The following is a 25,932-nucleotide window of genomic DNA, read 5'->3' as shown; positions in this document are numbered from 1 at the left end:
CAGAAGCTGCAGCTATGGACCGTACAAATGCTGACTAATGTCGAGGCTGCTGCACCATTCTTTGAAAAAGAAAAAAAGAGAAAAAAATACAACAGCTGCAATAAAGGCACCATAAAAAAAAAATAGCACTGCACTCTGTGAAAGTCTGAATCTACAGTGTGTAGTGTATAGAACAGCATGGAGAAGAGATGTATGAAATCATTTAGCACATAGTGTTTTCTGTGGCTTTTTCTGACAGGGAAATCTTTCTACACCTGCAGCAAAGGGGGGGAAAAGGTTTTTTTTTCATTGTCTGTTTTGTATTCTGTTCAAAATAAAAGCAATTTGAGAATCATTCCAGGTCTTGAATTATTTAGATTCAACTTAGTGCAACGCTCGCACCAGAAATTGCTGAGATCCATCTCAGTCAGGCAGTAAAGAATGAGATACACCTGTAGCTTCAGAGCTGCCATTGGCTGCCCTGACTTCCTGTTTTGTAGGTTGTTTGTGTCTCTTCGGATGTTAAAATAATGTTAAACTTCTGTTTTTTCTAAAAGCAATTTTAAGGCTCTTAAACTGAAAAAGGTGTGGCATTTTGCTGATAACAAATAAATCTCAGACAACATAGTTGAAGTACTGAATTGATAGAATAAAAAAACTGCTAATAAAAATAAAAAGATGACATCCTTTCCTCGATTCTTTTTTTAATATGGGCCTTTGTTCCTGTTGAGCTGTGTAGCTAATGCTGCAGCAGGCTACAACCAGCTAAGAAGAGACTTAAATTGCTTTCAATCCTATTTTATAGTTTGATGATTTAAGAAAAAAAAAGAGTTATTTATGAATAAAGTCACTCAGGGTCATAAATCCTTTTAGCCAAGGTGCATGTCTGTGTCCTGCTCACCACTGTGACTCCATTGTGAGTTATGATGTGGTTAAGGCTGCAAGCTACAAAAGAAATGCTGAAACCCATATCAGAATGCGTTTTATACTCAGATTAGAAAATGACTGGAATTCCCACATGTATTGACACCATACTGTCATCAAAATGAACAAATTGCCGACTTTTTTCTTCAGAATTTGTTGGGAAAGGAGGACATTTATAATGCCTGTTCCACCATCCCCCAAACTCCCTCCTTACACTTTGTTCATACGTTTTTATGAAAAAGGAAAACATAATTGAGTAGTCGGTTTTATAACTATTGAGAGTTATTTACAAAAAACATTTCTATCGTTGGCTAGGTCTGCAAATGTGTGAAATGCTGCCACGTTTGTGAATATTCCTTCTGGGTGCTGTAAAACCCTGAAAATTGTATTGAATTTATATACTGTAAGTCACAGTCTAAGAGCCAGAAAGTGTATAAGAGTCTGAGAATGTATTGCTTTTATTTTCCTATAATGACTTCCAGTTTTCATCTCTTTGAAGGACCCAAACAGATACATGCATTTAAAGAAAAAGATGGACAAGAAGTAGTTTTATGGTAAAAAAGAAAAAAGAAAAAAAAAGTTCAAAAATATTTAGATAAACACTTGAATAAACAGTCGACACAGTCATTTTTTTTTTTTGGTTTCTGGGTTTTGATTTACAAGGCTCTGGATTTTCCATGTTCATCACAACTTGATTCTGATAGGATAGCTTGAAAACACTTTTGCAAAGTCAAAAAGATTTATTTCAAATTCTGTGAACAGATTTGATTTTTGCATTTAGGAATGGATTCTAACAGAAATACATCATGTTAAGATTTCCTTCTATTTCTTTATGGCTAAATTTTAGAAGTGAAAACGCATCAGCAGCAACAAAATATACAGTAACAACATAAGACATGAAACTTTTATTGGATCCAAACTGCTGGGTTGTTTTGTTAGAACTATTTCTGAAATGGCTTTGCGTAACAGTGTATCTATTTGTATTGACAAAATATGTAATGAGAAAATGTAATGTAGGCAAGTCTATTTTCAGAAAACTAGAAAAGATGAATTATATATCCTTAAATTATACACTTAGTCCACAAGTCTCTCTAGAGTAATGATGTATTGTGACTAATGTTGTCTTACATATTGTTCACAGATCTTCGTGCACTCTTTGTTCCCCTTTATCTGCTTAGATGAACTGCATGTTAAACAGAATTCCCTTTTCCTCTTGACATCTTAAAAGGTTAGCCTTTGCAGAATGAGGTTGACTTGATGAATGGTTATTGTTGAACAAGAGCAAAATATATATTGATCAAGAGCCATAATAGAGTAGATTAATAGAGCAGTCATGATTATTTTTTTAGTCTGTCTGTGTTTTGATGCTCAGGGGAGTCTGCTGCCTTCTCTCTGATGTCATGGATGCTGGACAGGACTAACTTTAGACAATGCTTTAAGAAAGAGGGCGTATTACACCGAAGCGTCTGCTTCCTTGTGAGGCTAAGATGATTTATTGCGTCCCTTTTAATGTAAGAGCACACTGAGTGTCGCATAATTCATAATTTAAGTTGTCCGATATTATATCGCAGCAAAACAGCGACACAATTTTTCTTCTGGTAAACTTTGTAAAGAATAGTTCCAAACTGCAAACTTCCACAGTCCAGAGGATACTGTTGCAACATGGTGTTGATCACTCTGACAGAACACAGCAATACTATATATTGGAAAAAAAATCTTTTGAAGTTTTTTCTGAGCAGAAGACACTTGCACTGGGGCTACTTTCAGTATTATTGTATTGACTGGCAACTCCAGAGCCAGTCATGTCAGCTGTCGATCAAACTGTCAAAGCACGAAAATCTGGATCCCGAGTCTCCAGCACAGGACTACCAGGGGCCAAGCACATAAAAGCACTGGCATCCCCTTCATTACCAGAGAGCTCTGCCTGCAAAAGCCCTTGTGAATTCATGTTCTGTTCTAAATTACATGTACCTGCAGACCAATGTGATACAATTAGGAGCTGATTATGTGTGAATCAAATGATGACAGCCTGACCGTGAGGCTGTCTGGCATGTTGTCATTCCCCAGTAGCCAATCCCCTGCCTCAGGAGAATTGTAATTGATTCCCAGGCTGCCTGTGGGAATCGTGCTTTGCTCTTCCTGCATGAGATACTAAGGTACAGCTAGTAGTGCGAATTTCTGGAGTATATACATCCACAGTGTAATTTAATCTCAAAGTCTGAATGAGGATGCTTTGGAGGTGAAAGAACTCCTGTTGCACAATAAGAGTAGATATAGAGAAAATTTATATATGTACATATGAACATAAAATGTATGCATGCATACATTTTGACCTGATACTGAAAGTGTGTCTTTAAAAGCTATTTGTGTTCACAACTGTGTGTTTTCTGTGTGCATCTGTGGCTTGTGCCAAATCACTGACTTCTTTCTGAAGCCTCTTTGAAAGATTTATGAGATGTTGAACCATTGTGTTTGTGTGTGAGGAGCCTGATGTGTGTGTTTGCGTACTTCAAAGCGTAACTGTGCATGTTAACCTTTACTTTTCTGCTTTTTACCTGAAGCCCCAACACTCAGTGTATTGTGACACGCAGCATCTTATTATTTGTTTTATTTGCTCATCGTATAGACCTAAACTATCAAATATTCATTGTTGATTTTGTTAAAAAAAATAAAATAAAATAAAAATAGATAGAGCATTTGGTTGCTGGGATGTGAAATGTCATTTGCTCTAATTGAAAATACATTCTAAACATCAATATCAGTTAACTTTTGTTCTCCAAAAGAGCTAGAGCTATAATTGGGTTGGAGCCAGAGGCACATTAGGGCTGTTTTTGCTCATAGCTGCATGCATCAGCTAAACAGGGAAGTTACTTTGGGGAAATGGTATTTAAACCTTTTGCAAAGCAACAACAACAAAAAAATATATATTTTAAAATTTGGTGGAATGCAGCACAACAATTGGCCACAGCTCGGGTCTTGTATAACCAAAAAAACTCAGTGAAATCCTACATAACATGATCTAAACAGAGACAGAAGAAAATAAGAGAGGGATTACACACACTGACCCGTGAGTGTGTCAAAAAGGCATCTTGTGAGAGCACTCCAGTTGCCAGTGTGAGAGCTATGAGTACGCTTCATTGAGGATTAGGTTTTTCAGAATCACTCATCCACGGGGTATGCCAGTATTCCCAGTGAGACTGATTATCTGGGCCTGTCATAGACACGGAGGATAATTACAGGGTATCCCTTAGGTCACTGCGCTCTCCATGCCCCTCAAATGGAAATACACTGCTGAGCGAAATGCCAACGATGACTGGAAAGGAACACAGGTTACTCTCTGAGGCATGCAAACACAAAAAAAACCCAAACAATTTTTTGTCTTTTGTATCGCTAACCCCCCCCCCCTCCATATTTTCTATAATAATTCACAAATTTCTCTTTTGAATTCCCTTTCTGCCACTTCAAATCTTCCTTTTTGTCTCCAACTCTCAGTCTCATTTGGGCCTTCTCACCTTTCCTCCTTTTCAGGTGTTCATATTTCCAGTTTTCACCCTTCACTTTCTTTCATGTCTCTTGTGTCAGCTCTACCTCTCCCCCTAGTGGCCTTTACATAAATCACACAGTGGACTCGGTGCAAACTCATTTTCATTGCAGTCCCTGAAGTTACTGCCATTCCTGTTTCTGGGCAATTGAGATGTACAAAAGATAGGAGAAAAAAATGAGCTAGAGATGGATACTCCACAAGGACAAAGTGACACTGGAAGAAATCCTAGACCTCTACTCGCCTCAGAGCCCCCACAGGAACATGACACCAAAAGCCCCTTTTCCTTCCAAAATAAAACTGCCTGCAGACTGAATCCTCGTATAGAACTCACCACACTAACACCCCTTGTGTGTTGGAAAGAAATGACTAAACAAATAAACTTTCCAACCTTTGCAGAGCAGAAACAAATATAGTTTTTTTAGTCATTGTTTCTGACAAGTTTTTAAAACTTTTAAAAGGTTTTAGTTTCAGCTTTGCAGGCGATTGCTGCCGGTGGCCAAAAGAATCGTATCAGTCAGTCAACGCACTGAAAGAAATAAAAGCAATGACATCACTGTTGTTGTGTTCAGCGTCGCTCTGATAGTGGCTCTCATAAATAAATGATAAGGCGCGAGCTGAGCCAGGCTGGGTCACGGGATGTACTTGTTCATAGGATAGGTTTGACCTAATACGTCTCGTCGTCTGAGGGAACTCTAAGAAAACCAACAGCACATGGAAATGAAACAACAACAAAGGGCAGAGAGGAAAAATAATGAGACAGAGCATTAAGGTGCATTATAGCCCTGTCATTTAGGGAAAAGAAAAAAAATGGACCCTTCTCCATCCTGTCCTCTATGACAAGCTTTGCAGATGTTTAAAAGCATTTAGGTTAAACCCTGAGCACCATCCAGGACCCCACCCAGCCTTCAGTGTCTCACTCTGTGTGTGGCTGCTTAATTATTGATGCTTATGTATTGCTGATTTTGGTCTTTGTGTTGTCCCCGGTGAATGCCCTCGTAAGGCAGATGGAGGTATTTATCTAACTCAGAAAGTAAGGCTCTATTCCTCATCCTGTCCGCACACGGCCGGGCCATCCCAGTGGATATGACCTCAGCACTGCCGCACCAAGAGGACGTTCTCACACATGCAGGAGTGTATGTTTTCATTTACCACTGAAATTGCACACAGGACAGTGCAAACCGCTTCACAGTTAATAACCAGCTCCAACAAACTAGACCATGATGCAGAAAGTCCCCAATTTTACAAGCTTTTCCTTCAGTCCTGACAGCCTGAGACTGAAAAAACAAAACGCATTGATGGAATTGTTTTCTATTCCCTCATTCTTGGTTCAGCCCTTCATTAACAGTACACACAAATACAGTAATTCTATTAAATGACTTTTTGGTAATGCTGATCTTGTTGTGTGACAGGTTTTTCTATCCTCCAATGTCAACAAAACACCAGAGTGAGGGCACACACCTGCTGTAGTGCCCTTGTTCTGTTATAAGAAAGCACAATGGTGCACTCTTGTGGTGAAAAAGCATCATTGCTAGTTTTTGTTGTTCATTTCTGCTACTTTAACCCCATTACAATACACACAGATGTGTGCTCTCATTCACACAAAGTTATGTTGTAGCCTTTTGTTAATTAGACCAGAAATCTATGCATAATATCCACTGTGATCACACAATATAGACTGAATTATAGAAGTGTTTCCAAATGATTTAATAAGAAAAGAAACCCAAACTGAAATATCACGTCAGCATATTAAAAGATTAAAGGTTTCTAAGAGCAAAGCAGCCTTCACATGTTTGATTAAAAATGAAATTCTTCCTAGAGAATGATCACCAAGCAAAACTGAACAATTACTGCCTGAGATACAGAGATCCTGTGTGGACATGGAAGAAACTTTAGAAGGACTAACATCACTGTGGGGATTTATAGCCAGAGGGACCAGATGGAAGCCTCTTCTAGGTGAAAAGCAGATGAAATCCCGCTTGGAGTTTGCAAATAAAGCAACCAAAGTACTTGCAGACTGTGAGGAAACAAGATTCTTTGCTAAGATGAAACCAATATTGAATTGTTTGAGCATAATATCTGGAGAAAACCGGGCTCTGCTCATCATCTGTCCCGGTGCTGGTAGGTGCATTGTGAGATGGGGATGATTTTTTAGCAGCACAGAAAAAGTGAAAGGTCTGGTTTGGAGGACAGCTGAACAAAGAATGTGGAATATTTCCTTAATTAAAACCTGCTCCAAATTGCAAAACCTCAGACTGGAGTAGCCTAGGGACAGCTCTGTGATTGTTCTTAAAGAGCCCAGGGAGGACCTTAAACTGAATCTAATCAAACATCTCTGGATAGACTTAAAAGCAATGGCAGTCCATGCAACCACAAGAAGTCTCAAGGCTATAGTAAGTAAGTAAGTGCAGAGTTAAATGGCATATCAACATGACTTCAGGTTTTTTCCTTTTGAATGCCTTTATAAAACCTGCAAAAATAAATTTTTATGCTTTGTTATTATGGAGTAATAAATGCATAATAATGAGGGTGAAAGTGAATTTGGATGATGTAAGAGTAATATTGCAACATGAAACATGTAAAAGTTGTCTGAATGATTTCTGCACATACTGCACATCTTATAGTGATTGTCCAAAATAATTTAAAATTATAACAAGTGATGTAAATAACACAATGCCCTTGCATTCATGTGGATGTTACTTTGACACACACATCCCACCTAAACGTTTTTGCACACTGAGAGTACATTTCTGCGGCAAATGCACTCCTTCACAGCAATGGGCTCCCTGGCAGGATATTGTGCCCTGCAGCACAACGAAAATGGCTCAAGAGTGGCTCAACAAATACAACAAAGATTCCCAAGTAACAGCCCAGCCTTCAAATTCCCCAGATCAGAATCTGATTAGACATCTTTGATATTTACCGGAACAAGCTAATCCATCGAGGCCCTATACCCAACAACCAACTGGGTGTCTGTGCCAAATACCACAGGGCACTTTAGGACATCCATGCCCTGATGGACTAAACAGATTTGGCAGCATGGCAGGTTTAGTTTTGGCAGACCTACAAATTATTAGGCAGGTGTTCTTTTTACACCTTTGTTTAGAACAATCTGTCATCTGTGTTACTGTACTAATTTTGCTGTTATTTTACAAAAAGATACACAGTTTAAAAAAACCTAACTTGGTCAGTGTCTGTTGGGGTTAATTGTGCTACATGAAGTGTGCTGAATGGCTCATTCAAACTGCACAAAAACACACAATGACAAAACTCTTTACATGAACATTCTCGTGGTGTATTTGCAACAAATATGAGGAATTCAAGCTATCGTCACACAATATTTTTTATTTCTTTTTTACTGAATTTGCATTTTGACAACAGTTTGCATCAAGACTCTACAATCTCCCAAAGTCTGAGAAGAACTGCTTCGAAGAAAAACACTCTTTGGCCATTTTATCCCGCAGTCTTCCGTTCTCTAATAGATAAGACCTATAGGTCTCCTGCTGCCACTCTCACGGTTGTTCGATAGATCTTATCAAAGATCTGGTTACACAAGCTGTAGCTCTAAGAAGGTGGAGGACTTCCAAAAACAATATTAGCAGTATTGACAACTTTAATGTGTTGCAAAGGTCTAATCCCAGTGGCCACCGCACTAATGGGAAAATATTGAGTGTTGCCAGAACAGAGGTTTTCTCCTAATCTGTCCATTATGTGCTTTGAACAACCACTTTAAGCGGAGACAAATATACAGAGATGGATGGGAGATAATGTGATCAATTTTGATACAATAAAAGGGGTGATAACTCAAAGTCATTCACACTTTCTGAGAGAATACTATTAAACTGGGATCTCTCAGCCATTTCCTCTCTCAGACTCTTTCTATGGTTTGCTGAGTGATCCAATCAATGCACTTTTCATCTTTCCCTTTTCCATTTTTGACTTATTGCGACCTTTAAAAATCTTTTCTGCATCACTCACTTTTAAATTTCCTTCACTTGAACCAGACCAGCAATCAACCCCCCCACCCCCCTCACTCCTACATTCCTCCGGAAGTCAGTCCTTTGGGACCTTTCCTCATAAGGACACCTCAAATAAAGCAAGACCAGCCATTAGGATGTGAGACAGCAACCACCTCCACTATTTAAGCCTGTACACACAGACATGTCTGTTTTACTAAATGAGGCAACTGGCAGGGTGAGAGAAGACAGTGAGGGAATCGGGGAGCTGAAATTGGACGATTTGCGAAGACGCATCCAGTTCTGTGAAGCATAACTAAGACAACACTGTAACGCATAATGCTCTTTTTTAGCCCTGGGCTCTATCAGAGCGCCCTATCTCTCCTCCACATCCAGCCATCCCGGTCCCACACATCAGTCCAGACAGCCAGCGGATGGCACTGTAGCTAGCGATAACACACTGCATTGTCTGAGTTTGAAACATGCTTGGCTGCAGACTCATGCTGCAACTCCAACTACAGCTCTTGTTGAGTGGAAAGAGGTGCGTGTGTGCGGAAAGAGACAACAGCAAAGCTAAGAATCCCATTCATCATTAAGCTTTTTGTGTGACTATAAAGACATTTTATAAAGTGCAAGCCTGCAGCTGAAGATTATTTTCATTGTCCTTTAATCAGTTGCTTATTTTTCCATGAAATGTGAAAGAAATTAAAACACTGTACATCTCAAGTTCTTTAGATTTATTAGTCCAATGAAGTTAATAAAAAAGTCAAATGTTCAATACAATCATTTAAAACATACAAAAATATGATAATCAAAAAACTGGGATTTCCTACATTATTAATAATTTAAAAAGCACCACAAAAAGATTAAAAAAAATTGCAGCATTATTTCTTTCTGCATTAAGTTTCTTTCCCTTTTCCACCTAGATCAAATCTCCAACCCAATGCCTTCAGATCTGAAGAGTCAAATGATAACAGTAAGAATTAAGACGCTAATACTCAGTAGCAAATCTTAGCTTAGTTTTCTAAAGTTTCCTCCATGTATTTCAAAGCTGATTTCAGAGCCCGCCTCACTGGCTGAGACCAGACATTGTGATAACCTTAATCTTAAGTGGAAGAAGTTGCCTGTTTTCACTCCCCTTTTAAGTCACACTAGTGATTCTGTTTGCTTACCAGCATAGTTTTTAACTTGATGAAGTAGATAGACCCACCTTCTCACCTGTGCGAAGACAAATTCCTACAAATACTGTGGAAGAATGATTATGCCTTTTTTTCTAATTAGACTGATATCTGTGTTATTTATTAATCTAAATATAGCTCACATATATAGTGAATTTAATTAACTGCAGCTGAAAGGTATGCAGCGACCTGTTCACTCAGCTGCACTGTGTACAGCCAGGTGGTGCTCTCACTCTCTGTCAGCTGCTAAACTGCATGGCTTGACAGAAACCTCCGTGCTTGATCGCTGATTCATTTGTGGTTTACATCTGGACCTGGATGCAAGGCACATTTCCCGTTTTGGAATTTTTGAAGTGAAACGTGAACCTTGAAGATGGTTGTTTTGAATGCATTTAGTTTGTGAGATCTGAGCAGCTTAAATGAGATTTCTAACCCACCTTTTTCATGTTTAAACATATGAAGGTTTAACCATGATGTTGTGAGGATCCGATCAAACGTTGCTAGTCTTGGCATAACAGCATTGGAATGTATCCTCTTTAGCCTCTTTAGGGAGTCCCCACCTATGCTTGTGTAGTCACATTTACTGTCATCTCTTGTGGCCAGCAACAGACCTCAAGTCATTACTAATATGCTGCCACGTAAGTGTTGAGCCTGTTGAAAGATGGCAAAATGTTCCTTACTGGATGCTGCCATGTCATCCATCTCATGATCCCTGAGAGTTCACTCTTCTGATTGATTTGAACTTGCTCAAATATGCCTCCTGAATTTCCATCCAAGCTCCTATTTGTAATTGCCAATGCAGCTTTCAACAGTGTCGTGTGGGGAGCAGGAAGTTACACTGAGATCACAGATCTACTCTGCCAGTGTTACAGGTATGCGAAAGAGCTTTTGCTGTGAGTTTTTGTTGTGGCCATTCAAACTTTTAAGCAGCATTATTTCACTCTCTGCCTGTCGACTTTATACACTGAGTGTATATTGAGTGTTTCTCAAAGCTTCACCAAATTATGGATTATGCAAATATGCGCAATACATATGCATGAATGAAATTGATAAAATGCTTAATTTATTTGAGCAATAGACAGATGACTCAAAGCAATTTCTGAGGAAGGAAAGAAAAGGCACAAATGAATGAATGCAATTGTGTTCTTTTCCACCTTTATTAATCGCTGCCTTAATATTCTGTCTTTTTCTCCAACTGAGCTGCATGCTGTGACCACTCTACCCCTGCCTGCGACCTTTACAAATTTTGCCCTTTGTTACTGCTTTGTGTAATCTGACCTTATTAAACTTTATTATAAAGCACATGGCTGGAAGTGAGGCACATCACTACACTTTTTTAAAAATGGAAACAGTTTTGGGCATTCATTAAAATCTAATTTAAGTTTAATAAATTATAAACACAGTACAAGGAGAAAGCATAAGATGACAGGACAGAGACCAAGAACATGAGAGGAAAAGAGAGAAGCAGGCTTTTGACAAAATTCCAGTACACAATGACTCATTACTCTACATCTGTGTGTCTGGCAGTGTGGCGCATCTTTATGCCACAGCAGCTGCCCAGTGCAGTCTAGCCAACCTTTGATATGCTTTACTACCCTGCAGGGTGGAGACACCATGCATAATGTTTGTCTCACTCTGTTTGTCTCTCAGTCTCGCTTTAGTGATTTCCCCCCCTCGCACACCATAAAAAAGCACAAAAACTGAAGTATGTAATTAGGAGCGTGTGGCGGGCCAAGTGAATAGTTATCATGGGGAAATGTATGCGCATGGCTGAGGGGATGGCAACATCACTTAGTCAGTTTATCACCACTTTCGCCCACACTAAAATATCTTGCCAGTGATGGGACAAATTACTGTTATATTTTCTATAAAGATTCATGATCGTGAATGAAATATTGTGAATGTCATGAAGACTTGGTGACCCCGCTTCTTTCAGCTGTAGTTTTTCATCACTGTTATTGATCCTGTTCATTTGCTGTTTGTTTGTCTTTTAAGGCTCTCTTTTTGGTTAGGGTTTGGTAATTACATACTATTTGTATCCAGAGCCCCCTTTTGTGGTGTAAGGGCTCTTTTACACCCTACTTGTTAGGAAGGATGGATCATTGGTTCTGATCCATCCCCTGTACACTCTTGTACACTGCTTCAGCTGGTGGGCTAAACCACGTGCGGGGGTTGGTATTTATACTGTATCATTGGGTGGCTGTGGTGCATTAGGCAGCCAAAGGCCAGGGCTCCAATAACTTGTGGACACCTTTTGGCACAAGGAAAGGTTTTTGGGGTAAACCTGAATAGAAAATAGACTCCCTAAGGTGGCTGGATGCCTTCACTAGCTTGCTGTCTCCAGCTCCTGCAGACAAGCTCATGCCAAATGTCTCGCTTTGCTTTTTGGATCACATCAGTGCAGCAGAGAGAGATACACTGATGACTGGGCATCCCAGTACTTCCAGATGAGCCACCTGGTTTTCCACCTTGGAGAGGGCACTCACTGTAGAACACTTCTTCGGAGAGGGTACGTGGCAGGGAATCTCTGACATTGAGGCATTAAAACAGAGGGAGAGTGTGGTTAGGATCTGAGCGTAGGGAGAGCGGTAACTGGTGAGAAGTTGATTTCTGAATTTGCAACTTACTTGCAGGTGGAGAGCGTTTGGCTCGAGTGGTGGGTGAAGGTGGGTGAAGGAATGAAGTCCTGACCTGGTTTTTCCTGTAATCCTGAGAAGACGGTGGGCAGGAGGACAGGCAGGTGAGAGTTGTGAGTTGTTTAAGTTCCGAGGTTACTGAAGGCATAAAGAGATCAAGGTAAGTACGTAGCATAAACATGGAAAATAGAGGCAATGAGGATCTAAGGACCTTAGTAGGTCACATGATAGGGTGAGCAGGATGGCTGAGAATCTACACAGACATTCCAAATGATCTAGTATATGGACAGCTAACACCTGGCTCCAGACCTGCAGGAAGGCCTCTTTTATTGCGGAGTTATTTCCCATTGCCATTGCGATTGTGGCAAATGTTTAGATGTGCTTTACAAGTGAGTGTAAGGTAGTGCAAGACACAGTGGTGCCATAATAGGACTTTTTAAAGAATTAATAAAAGCTCAGACAAATATTAAAGACTCAAGAACCTATACCACTGGTTACAAAGCTATAGCTTTGTAACACTCAGAGTATTTAACACTCAGAGGTGTGGACCCATATAGACACTCTCTAGTGTTAATTTAACACTGGAGATTTTGCTGTGTACTCCCTTAAGCACATAAAAATAAGTTCAAGCTTTGAAAAGAATGACAGGATAATATCCATACTTGTTCAACAGTAATTTTTTTTAAAGGTCTCACTGAGATATTTAAACTTCACATTAAAGAAACCATTAGACGCCCTGCTTCCTGTTTAAACAGGCTGAAACCCCTGCTAGGCTTTCAAGAAGGTTCAAGGCAGTATTAACCAACTTCCTTCCTCATTACTTGAAGTAAAAATAGATCTGCCAGTGTTGGATTGGTAATGACAACAGGGCAGGGAACATTTTTTCCTCTTTTATCCAATCATCATCTTGATGTCCTAGAGAATGGCTGACAGAAAGATGGATGAATCTTTTAAGAGTTTGATGGCTAATCCTATCAGGGATGTAGTCACCATCTTCAAAATGCGATTAAAAATTCCAGCTAAAATGACTTATTGCATCTTTAAAAATGTTATGGACCCTTAGTGATGTCAGCGAGCTTTAATTAATTTCTGGCCTACCTTTTAAATCAATTGGACCTTAGCTCCGGCTTTGGAAGTTATTTTGTTCAAAGGACAAATACAGGCTCTGTATTTTATAGTGCCACTGTTAACTTATCTGTCACAACTTTATGAAACACAGACTCCTCAAATTACTGCAATGAAAAATCCACAAAAATACATAACCAATAAACATGTAAAAAAAATGACACTCAGATCTAAAGATGTATAAATGTATATTCCATAGTGTTTGCACAGGTATTGTTCAAAATTATTATTAAAGCACAAGAATAATTGTGTCCATTCTGAAGTTACTCTCCTGTGTAATTAAATGGAGTTTCTGTGAAGCATTTCAAACCAAATTTAGAGCTGTGTGTCTGGCAGTCCATACGGACTTCAGGCGGGGGACACATTACGTTTAATTCTGGTAAATTTTAATTCACTCTAACTCGTCATTCATTTGAAACAAAAACTAAAGTTGGGAGCCAGCAGAAAAAAACCTCAACTCTTAACTCAGATCAGGATCACATCTTTGGATTAAGTGACACTAACTTCACAGAAACACTGAACAGCTTTTCAGTTTCAGCTGCACAGCGTTGACAAACAGGAGTTGTACAACTCAATCTCCTTACAGGATCACTGCAGTTTTGATCTTTCTGAATGACAGTTGTTTGAAGAAATCTCTTGACTGCTGTTTAGTTCATTTCCCAATTTGCCATTCCAAGGCCTAACATCTGATATTGTGGAAAACACAGTAAAATCTAGTGTTTGCCACTGCTGGCAGCTGCTGGATGATGCCTTTTGTCTTGACAGTGGTGAAAATGGCTAAACTTGTTACTGTGGAGGGGGTTTTATTTATAAGTGCCTTTTATTTAAAGTGAAACCTTATTGATATATAGAAATACATACCTATCTACTGAGTACAGACAATATCCTTACTTTAAGGGCCTTAATTCAGAAGTTTGTATATGAGAAAATGATATAACCATATATACTCACTAACCACTTTATTAGGAGTGCCCATTCAACTTAATGGAAATCTCTATTCAGCCAATTACATGGCTGCAACTCAAGTCATTTAGGCATGTAGACATAGTCACAACACCCTGCTGAAGTTCAAATCGAGTATCAGAATGAGAAAGAAAGATGGTCTAAGTAACTTTGAACGTATCATGGCTGTTGATGCTAGATGGGACAGTCAGGGTCAGAAACTAATGAATTGTGGGATTTCCCACGTATCCATTTTACAGAGAATAGTCTGAAATAGAGAAAATATCCAGTGAGCAGCAGTTCTTTAGTCAAAAAGAGGTTACAATAGAATGGCCAGACTTCTTCAACCTGATAGGAAATCAACAGTGACTCAAACAACAACAGTATGCAGACAAGCATTTCTGAATGGACAACACATTGAATCCTCTGGGCTACAGCAGAAGAACTCGTCACATTTGGTGCATGCATTAAGACATCAGAATTTGGTGTAAACAACATGAAAGGGCAGATCAATCTTGTCTTGTATCTGACGATAGTGGCATAATTTTGGGGGGATATTTTCTTTGCACACTTTGCGCCCCTCAGTACCAACTAAGCATTGTTTCAATATGATAGCCTGCCTTTGTATTGTTGCTGAGCATCCCTGTATGACCAAAGGATGCCCATCTTGTGTTGGCTTCTTCCGGTAAGATAATGACCAACATAAAAAAAATTGATATCATCTTGAACTGGTGTATTGAATGCTACAGTGAGTTCACTGCACTCCAGATCTCAATCCAAATCTTAATCTCAATCAAGTTCAACAGGACATCCATCCTGATACTAACGAGCTGTATCTTCTGTTAGTGTATGTATATTTATATGGTAAGTACATAAAACTTAACTTTTGTTTAGTCTTGAGGACAGTTAAAAACAGACATTAAGGGGACCCACACTTGATTTCCGCAATACATTCATCTTCACATTCAAATTGATTCATTCCTCAGAAGAAAATATTATAAGATGCTACAGACACTCTGAGATCCTGCATACTAGATCATAACTAAACTCAATATCCAGTTCCAAAGATGCCGACGGAAACTTCACAGACTGTCCTGTTTGCATTTGGATTTTTGCTTAGATTTGAGGATTGCCAACTGTCACCTTCACAAAAGCTCTCAGTTATGATATCATAGAATTTAAAAACATGGAATTATGCAAAATCTGCATTGTTAAATGTTTAAAGTAAAAATATGATCATAATATGGATGATGATGTCCTATATGTAGAAAAAAATCCAAAGGAAAATTGCAGCAGTTTATGGCTGTACAGCCATTGTTTCAACCACATTCCTGTGAATATCCAGGATATTTGGTAATTTTAGATCAGTGCAGATTGCCTGTTTCAACACCTTTGCAGTTTGTGGAGATTAAAGAGAAAGGAAGTAGTCTGTTGGTGGGTGGAGAGAATGATCACCATGAGACCTTGATGTTGCACCTTGGGGTGCTGAAGCAAACACAAAATATCACTGTAGAGGGGGTGTAAAATGTTATTGAGGATGCAATTTAGTTTATTCTTTTTCCAGTCTCTTCTTGCAGTCTTCAGATTGACCATGTCCAAAACCCCCCCAGAAACGTTATAGAGAAGTGTACTGTAATCTTGTATTTGGAAGAGAAGAAAAAAGGGAAACATAGAGACAGAGAGGAAAGAGGAAATTACTGCCGACTTGTCCATGGACCTCACAAAGAATGCAATATGAACTGTGTATCCTTTAGTGTCATTTTTGTTGTCTGTGGAGTAACATGTTTTTTTTCAACATGTCTTTTGGTTGCAAAGTCCAAGATTCATCACTGATTGTCATTAACTATTACGTTTTTTGTTGTCCAGTGCCCCAGTTTTAGTGAACACATCCTACATCTTCATCAATATTGGGATATTTCTCTACTGAAATCATGTAGTTATAACCCAGCATAAAGTAGAGCATCAGCATGCTTCTTTGTGTAGTCTGTGACCCCATTCACAGACCTCAGCCCACTATTTTTGGCTGGTTGCACTGAATTATTTTACTGGAAGTATTAAGTTATAACAGTAATACAGTTTTATCTACATAGTATACATTTGGTATACGTTTAGTAAACACTGTGATGTTTTTCTGTTTTACATTGTTCTGATTTCCAATATTTTATTGCTTAATATTTCAGCATTTATGAGATACAGTACAGTACTCTTTATCTCAGCTAAATAATATACGCAGGGATAACTGTAAATACCATATTCACACACACACACGCACGCACGCACGCACGCACGCACACACACACGGGAATTTCAGTTAAATCTATACAAAAATGCTATTACAGATATAACAGTTTCAGCACAGCTTCCATTGAAAATATACATTTGCCACAGAGACATGCTTTCTTTTTCTAGAAATCTTACCTCCTTCCTTCACTATGCTGTTGTCTGCCTCATAGACCCTTGCATGCTGGCCACTGGTGATAGAAGTGATAGTTTTGAAGAACAATATCCTGCCACCTCTTGTACAATTTTTTATTAGTCCTGTCCAGCCTGTTGTTGTAGCTTCCCAAGGTACTTGTAGAATTGCACCATGTCCGCCTCCTCACCCTGTATTTTGACAGGTGTCACTGACTTTCCACTCAGTAATAAGCTGGAAAGTCAGTGCAAATGACAATCTTCCCTCCATGAAGACACATACACTCTTGATGAGCAGCCACTTCAAAGGTGACAGCTGCCTGGGAGAATGAGTTGTCACTTGATTGTTTGAAGAACATGAGTGATAGCGTATATATGGTACCTGTTTTAGTTGGCATCTCGGCCCACATGAACACACGGAGCACATACTTAGCCGTGGATTTCTAAATTGTTGTCCACCACCACAGAACAAAACATCAGCACAATAATAGGTTGTGAAAACCTGGTGTTATGTCTTTTTGCATAGTGCGCAAAATTTTCAAAATTTTGTAAAAGCTTGGCGGTGATGTTATTTTCACTGTTAACATAGTGTAGCTTCTTTTTTTAACTCATAAAATACATAAAACAACCATTAACAACAAATGGCTTAGTAATAATTAGCAAAAAAGAAAATTAAAATCAAAACTCTAAACTAAACCTTTATCAAGATGTAAAATGCTTTCTACACTTTGTCTGCCTTTAAGTAGGTGGTTGTAAGGGGGCTGGGGTGCTGTCAGATGGTTGTACAGTTTGGTAAATGAAGTTGCCAAAGACTTCTGGGTGTGTTCACACTTTCTTGTTTGGATTGAATTAAACACATTCTGGTGTGGTTTGTTGAATTCTGTGGTTTTAACAGTAACGCCTTCCAGGACTGTGAAGCAGCCCACAGTTTGCTTTACTTAAACCTGCAATAATTGATTTTGTCACTCCAGCAGCCATGTGGAGAGGTGCTTCAGGCAACAAATGTAGATTAAAGATATATATACATGTGATGAGAAAAAGATAAGACCCAGTAAAGCAGAAAATGTAGGTGTCTGCATCATCATTCCCAAAAGTGTATTTTCTTTCTTCTTTTAGATGACATTAACCTTTTTGTATGTTTTTTGAACAAATGTTTATAGTTATATATATTTTTATATAAAAAAATCAAAGCATCACTATTGTTTGAAAACACACTATTAATAATGTTTGTGTTGTTCTGTCATTCAGCTGCTCATTGGTTACAGAACTCATTTCAAAATGAACTGTGTGTAGGTGTGTTTGTCTGTGTGTGTGCTTGTGCGTAAATCTTACAATTAACCATTATACAGCACAGTATGGTAGACAATATCAAAATAATTCAAACAGGTGTTATTACAAACATAATGTTTCCATATTGTACAGCTGACAGGATTTACTGGTTGGCCAATTAACTATCCATGTTAACATACTGACAAATCCTGTAGGGGAAACATAATTTATTCATTTAATTTAACATACAGAAATCAAAAGGAGACAAAAAAACCATAGCTTTGTTTTGAATAAAATTTCATAGCTGACTGTTATTTACATAATGAATTCTCATTCATCAAGAGCTGTGATTTATATTATACATATGCATAGTAAAGCATAGTTATATGCATTTCAAGGTGGAATGAAATGGTAAGATAACAAAAAGCAGGGAGTAGCTTTAAGGGATTCTTATAATGAACTCTGCAACGTTGCAAAACCTGTTATATGAGTTTTTATATTATGTCAATGACATGTCATTGACATAATTAAACTTTAAGTAAATCATGAATATGGTATAAGGGATTCCAAAACACGAGTCCACGTTTTTGCTATAATATGTATAATAATAAACAGTCCTCAATTAGTTAAAAGGTAGGCAAATTCACTCTGGTCTCACTATGCAAAGTTATTAGCGTCAGGCTTAAATACTGATGGGAAAAAATGTTTTAGCATCAGATTTAGTTGGAATATGACATACACATGGGATGAAACTAATGATTTCTCTATTGGCTCATTCTGAAAGTAAACAATCTGTTGTTTGCCAATCTACTGAGATCAGTTAAGTTTCCCCATCAACACTATACTACACATTTGCTGTCCATTTGTATTAGTGTCATTTCAACATACTGAAACTAAATTAGCCACTTTCCTGTTGGACTTCTCTTGATGCACTGACGATGCTTTAGCATTAACTAGATGTTGAAAAGCTCCAGGTATTTAAATTCCTGCATGTCGTACATACTAAATTGCATGACAGGTCAGTGAGGTCACAGGGTTAATTGATTTAAGGTTAATTTATTTAGTTCAGGTCATTAGTTCATTCATTTAATGCATATGACTCACACTCGTCTCCCTTGCAGGTTATGCGACATTAAGAACCACCACCACCAAGTAGTGGAAGAAGCAGAATTCAGATCCTTACTCCATTGAAAGTATCAGTCAAGCAGTTCAAAGTGTGATATTAAACACTTTAAAATTATAGCAGAAATGAAATAAAATGCATTCATAGCAATGTGGCTAAGTTTGGACATAAAAACTACTGGACGGTTACATTTAGGAGGACAATCATGGCTTGGGTTAAAATACACCCTGTCACAATGTAAAAGACATGTTAAAAGGCAAACTTCTTCCATTTGCAGCAAGCTTCTGTGACATTTTCTCGGTTGCCATGGTTACTTATCCCATAACACTGATGACAGCAAAGCACTTTTACCTGTGGTCTGCTAGTGAATCTACTGAATCAGACTGCCCTGTATGATGAAAAATAAAGGGGTGCCACTGCATTACAATACCTGTATGGAATTTCACTCTGCTTATCTTTTAAATTGTTTTTTTCTCTTCATTTCGGTAACAAAATATGAACACATCAGGTTTTTTTGTGTTGTCTCATGCAAAAAGTGATATCCTTAATCCCCTCTCTAAGTCTGATAAGCAGTGTTGGGTAAGTTACTTTAAATTAGTAACTTAGTTACATTACTAGTTACTTCCATCAAAAGTAACTCAGTTACTTCAAGTTACTCGTTACTTTCAAAGTAACTACTTACTAGGGAAAGTAACTTTGGTTTTACTCAGACTTCTCTTGTTAATGTGTTGCTAACTGGATACCCAGCAAGAGTGCCAGTCTTCTAGCTTGCTTACTTGCCACAAGTGCACTGTGCCACCTACCAAAGGAAAAAATAATGTGCATATTTCCACGAGAGAAATCCCATGCCTGGACCGTCGTTGACCGCCGCCATGATTCTAGTCTACGTCACAGCGTCATGTGTGCTTTTTACATCCAACACAAAAACTGCAGTCGTGGTGCTTTCGATTGTACTCAGAACTCAGAAATTCTGCCTTCCGAATAGGAAGATGTAGGTAACACCAGACTGCAGATGAGCTGCATACAGAGCTGGACTGGGACAAAAAATCAGCCCGGGCATTTTGACTAGATACCGGCCCGCCATTATAGCAAATATCATAAAGCCTTTGAATGAAAACAAACGCTGTTGTGACAGTGATGTACACTGTCTTGATGGTATATATGTATCAATCTATCAATCGTTTGTTGTAAGACTCAGATAATTATTTATTAAAAGCTAGACATTTGAAATGAGAATAAGAAAGTATTTCTTTGTGCCCCCCTTTCCCTGTTAATGCCCTACCTGGCCCCCTGGCAACACTTTGCTAGATCCGCCCCTGCACAGTTACCAGCTGTCAGCTACATAGAAAAGGATCCTGGTGTTATTTATCTCTCAGAAACAGTTCATAACTTCCCTTCAACTCATTCATGTCACCTAAAAGGTAAACCTGTTTCTCCATCACCTGTTCAGCTCTGATGATTCAGTAAGGACATCTCCTGGTTTCATCTTCATGTTTCCATCTCACCACATAACCAAACCGATATCATGACCAGCAGCTTTACAGCTGTGGCTCCAGCAAACATCAGCTGATACTAGAAATTAATATTAAATAAATTCTAACAACAGCTGATCAAACGTGCTGCTGTTGTTTAACGCGACATCCGGTGGTTTCCTCTTTCTGGCTCAAAGTGGACGATAAATAAACAAGAGGGAAAAGCCGATCAGCTGATCATTGATCAGTTTCATGATTAAAGTAGAAACAGGAGAGGGAGGGGAGAGAATGATAGAAACCCCGTCATGCTAGCTAGCACGCAGTACGAAAAAGTCAGCACAACGAAAATAAACTCCAACTAAACTTGGTTTATATCTGACCCAGATAGACTGCAGGTCATAACGTCTTACCTGAAGTTCAGTTCACCTGACACTCGGACGGGCGGGCGCTTCGGGTCTTTCCTCCTCCTGCGTCCCCTTTCTGTCATCCACCTGCTGGCCTCCACCACTTGCTAATGTTACTGAATCTGTGGAAGCTCCGTGATAGCCACCACACGAAGTAACGAATAACGAGCCTATCTAAATCCCAGTAACGAGTAACGCGTTCCTGATTTTGGCATAATAACTAGTTACCGTGCTCGTTACCACAATAATAACGTAGTTACTGTAACGCGTTACTTAATAACGCGTTAGTCCCAACACTGCTGATAAGTCATCAAAGTGAAAAAAATAAATTTGAACTAAAAACTGGATTTCTGCTCTAAAAATACACACATTTATTCTTATCTAGATAGAAAATCACACATTTTTACACTTAAATATAAAATTCATAAAACCTACAAATGCAGGAAATAATGGTATGATGTACGCAATCGGTTGATGAAGGTGAAACCTGTTTTATATTGCTCACCTGCGGCAGCTTCCCTGCACAGGACTGCACGTCCACATCGTCAGGTTTCATTATAGTGTAAATGACATGGAGCAATTCAGATCCTGGGATTTGAATGAGCACTTTATTCCAATCTATCGGAGGAAAGTTAATGATGCACGTAACTCTTTTTGGATTAAATAATGACTCCCAGTAAATGCATACAACAAATACATTTTATCCACAAGCAAACTTTGGTGTTTCTGTGTTTTTCTACAGCCCTAATCCTTGAGTACACACTAATGAGATATACTAATCATGTGAACTAGGGCTTAGAAGGAATACAAAGTCCCAGTCACCCCCTTTTTAAAACCAAGTCACAGTGCAAACACTGCCCTCGTCTCTTTGTTGAAAATCTACAGTAACATCCTTTTTATTCAATAACTAAAATGATTGACAGTCCTTTCCATAGCTACTGACAACATAAAAGCCTGCCTGCCAGTAAATCGGCCAACACTGTTAATTCCTTGAAAAAACACAACAAACATCCCTCCACATTGCCCTTCTAAATGCCCGCTGTCCATCCCCCAGGATTTAAGCGGCCCTAATAACAAGCAAACCAAGGCCATGAGCCCTGCGATTATTCCATCCCTTAATTAGAATTCTCATTATTTACAGAGTGAAGGGAAAGACTCTGCAGTCACATTCACATCAAAGGCGTCATCTGAAGGCAAAGATGATAATTAGATAGTCTAATCTGTTCTCTGAAGTGTCTGTTCCAAATCAACATTTCTGGAGTGTTTGTTTTCTTTCCCCCTCTCCCTTTGCTTTGCTAAGAGACTGATCAATTAAAAAAGAATTCACTGGTGACTCATTTTCATTCTGCCATATGCAGCTCTTTTCCTTTGCTTCATTATAGCTGATGAATGTGATTTCTGTGCATTTCTCTTGCATTTGTTTTCAGAGAAGAGGCCTGAAAATAAATGAGCTTCTTTTGTGATTGTGTAAAAATTAACAAGTGTGTTTCAGGTGCATGCATAAAAGTTGTCCTTTAATTTGTTTCTTTGGTGCATTGCATCTTTTTTTTGTTTCCATGAGTATCAACAGATGGCACTGTTTCCCTGCTAAGTGACTTCAGCACTCTCACCACCGTCTCTCTTCTTTTCTCTCTCTCTATGTCTCTGCCTCTTTGTCTGTCTCATTCCCCTTTTCCCATTTACTTAAGCAGAATGAGGGCACCGGAGAATCATTAAGTGTAACCGCTACCTGAGATTAGTCAGAAGGGCTCAAATGAAGTGTCACTAATATGAGGATTACAACAGCAAAGCCACCTGAAGTCCTCCTGGATCTGCTTCTAAACATAGGGAAGAGAATGTGGTGCTAAGAGATGTGGGCAAAACAACATTTATAACACTTTTACAACACTGAGTAGGAGAGATAACACGGGACTATGTTTCTGCATATTCTTGTAATACAGTATCTGCACCTAGTATCAGAACTTCTCATAACAGGAAGGAAAAAAAAATGGAAGGCCTACGTGATCACAGTTGTGTAATATAATGAGAATTCAGAAGGTATAATATAAAGATACAATGCCTCTAACTAAACAGGTTTCAATTCAATTCAATTCAATTCAATTCAATTTTATTTATATAGCGCCAAATCACAACAAAAGTCGCCTCAAGGCGCTTCATAGATACAGAGAAAAACCCAACAATCATATGACCCCCTATGAGCAAGCACTTTGGCGACAGTGGGAAGGAAAAACTCCCTTTTAACAGGAAGAAACCTCCGGCAGAACCAGGCTCAGGGAGGGGCGGCCATCTGCTGCGACCGGTTGGGGTGAGAGAAGGAAGACAGGATAAAAGACATGCTGTGGAAGAGAGACAGAGGTTAATAACAGATATGATTCAATGCAGAGAGGTCTATTAATACATAGTTTCACTGTTGTAAAGGTTGACAAAAACCAGATGCGTATCTTAGCAGTCTGAAACCTTTCTATAACAAGCATGCAAAGCAAAGGCACAATATTAGGTTTGTAGAGCTATTACTTTTTCAGAGAAAAGTGTTTCATCACTTAAGACCAGTGTTTGCTGGTAGGAGGCCACTTGAAGAAGGCTGTTTCTCCCTTTTTGTCCAGTGCTTGTATTTTTCACAGATTTTTTTTTTTTTTTTTGGGGGGGGGGGGGTTAAGTGATTCAGAAATACAAAGTGTTAGACACAAAGTCCACAGTTCAAATCTGCAATGCAAAACTAGGACAGAGGGTTCAAATACATGTGCTACTGTGAAAAATTGCACCAGTTTTTTAAAACATGCATCTTTCTGAGTAGCTTTGCCATTATTCCTTTTGCTAAATATAGCAATTCACATACAGAGGTCCGTGCTAAGATTTGGTGACGCAATGAATACGAATTGATATCCTCAACCTTTCTTCATTATTTCCATCCATCCATCCATCCGTCCGTCAGTCCGTCCATTTTCTACCAATTATTTGGGCCGCAGGCAACAAACTAAAAAGAGCTGCCCATACCTCCCTCTCTCCAATTGCTGCCTCCAGCTCTTTTGTGAGGGTTACCAATGTGTTCACAAGCCAGCTGCTAAGGGTCAGACTGCCAAAGCCTCTGCCTTCCACTGCCACATCATACACAATGCGCCAGACCCCTATGACTTCATCTGCAATGGTGGGCCTACAGAAGGGCAGATACATGTGGCACCTACAGACCTGGCTCCAGGGCTGGGCTCTGGCATCCCTATCTTCTCCTTACTAAATTGGTTCCTTGTTCATTTTCTCAAATGTGTCTTTTGAAGGCCACTTAGTCTGCCCGTGGCCCGGGAAAAATTTGTCTTGATAGATCTTGACAGAGGCATGTTCTTCCAGAAACATTGCTACCAGGATGAGTCAGGCACTCAAGCCCCTACTGTCACAGTAACATGGTGATTCATGGAAAGGTACTTAATGGTGTGTATGCAAAAAGTTTCCTTTGCTGTGAGAAATAATGAACATTTTGAACACACTTTCAGTTTCACATTCAAATAAAGGGATAAAGATAAGCCTTTTCTGCAATTTTTATTTTTTTATAGGCATGTAACTATCTATATGCATTAGCTTTGCAGTTATTGGCTCATTGCAGCAGGATTTTCAAAACCTCATAAAATTCAAAACTGCCTAATTATCTGCAATCTTTATTTTAAGAGTAAAGTCACTCAAAGGCGGTGCACTGTCAGTAACAAAAGACTCTGCACTGTATATTAGATTAAACAATTTTTTTGTAAATCAGTTAAAGGCTGCAACAAACGCACAAATAATTGAAATTTATTCAAATGAACAATTAAAGCCAGCAGTGCAATTTCAGCTTTAGAACAGCACAAAGTAATGCCTTTCTCTGCTTCTGTCAACATTGGACACAGCTGTCTTGTTTGAATAACCTTATTGGAATTGTCAAAGTGCCCATGGGCTTGGTGTTTTAGTTTGAGCTCCACATGGTTTCCAGGTGATTGACCCGTACAGTGTGAGCAGAACAGTTAAAGGTTCTTGCTGTGCAGAAAAGCCAAGGAGGGACAACACACCATACATGTTCAATGAAATTCTTTCAGACAACAACTTGCGCACTGACAAAAATTTCCAGGTGAAATTTCCATGAGTACGTTCAGTTTCATTGCAGCAGTATTTAGAGGTAAACCTCTTAGAGTAATTGGATTACAGGTGGAATGAAGGAAGACAGGCTCCTATCAAAGCCATTGTTAAGTAAAGGCTGGGGATGTTGGGGATGAATGCAGGTACCATCAAACCATTATTTGTTTAGTTAATGGGCAGCCTTCACCCTGAAATCTCTTTGAATCAATCAGTGAAAGTACTTTGCTCAGCCCCAGGAACATAAAATAAGCCTAAAACTAAATTCTTTTTCTTAAATCATGAGATCTAGTCCTTGCTGTGCTACAAGAGGGAATGCTTTAGTGAGATGATCAATAAGGGTAGGCTGTATCAGTTCAAGCACATTTTAAAGAAAGAAACACAGAGGCTTGGGAATCAAAACTAACCGAACAGAATGTTTTATTTGCAAATGACATTAAAAGAGAATTTTTGATATCTGTACTCACACAACTGGCTATAGAGAGTCTGAATCCTCGGTTACTATAGTCCAAATAACAGAATATTGAGAGCTGAGCATTGCTTTCAAGTAACTAAAGCTTTTCAGACCCAAGATTTAATCAAAACAAGCAAGGATTTCTGAATCATCATAGAAACAGGCTGTTGTCGTAGTTTTATTTTTCTTTTATAGATCGTTATTGCCGTATGTATAAATGGGACAAAAGGAAAAAAGCCATTTAAAAATGCATAGTTTGTGTGGATCCAGATATAGTTGAGCATTACAGCGAAACACTGCTGGATACTCCTGCTGTAAGTGAAATCTTTTAACATTACCTCACAGTGAGAACATGCAGGCTGCAAGAACGTCAGCGTGGATCAAAGTCAGCAGATCTATGTCTCACAGTGCAGGGAGACTTC

The 25,932-nt window shown here is 38.9% G+C and overlaps 1 long non-coding RNA gene across 1 annotated transcript in view; it reads right to left on the bottom strand.

Moving 5' to 3' along the window:
* Window positions 1–9,638: 9,638 nt before the first annotated feature.
* LOC146393907 (uncharacterized) overlaps window positions 9,639–25,932 on the bottom strand; it is a 102,843-nt gene continuing 86,549 nt past the window's right edge. Inside the window, exons 3-4 of the long non-coding RNA XR_014799976.1 lie at window positions 12,206–12,352; window positions 9,639–12,105 (exon numbers count right to left, since the gene is read on the bottom strand). This is a non-coding gene — a long non-coding RNA (uncharacterized LOC146393907). The remainder of the gene's footprint in view (window positions 12,106–12,205; window positions 12,353–25,932) is intronic.

Source organism: Perissodus microlepis, chromosome 1 (genome assembly GCF_051167445.1).
Source record: "Perissodus microlepis isolate ML-2025 ecotype Zambia chromosome 1, ASM5116744v1, whole genome shotgun sequence".
NCBI classification, from domain to species: domain Eukaryota; kingdom Metazoa; phylum Chordata; class Actinopteri; order Cichliformes; family Cichlidae; genus Perissodus; species Perissodus microlepis.
Note: the sequence above shows the minus strand (reverse complement) of the source record. Positions and strands in the feature narration are given on the sequence as shown.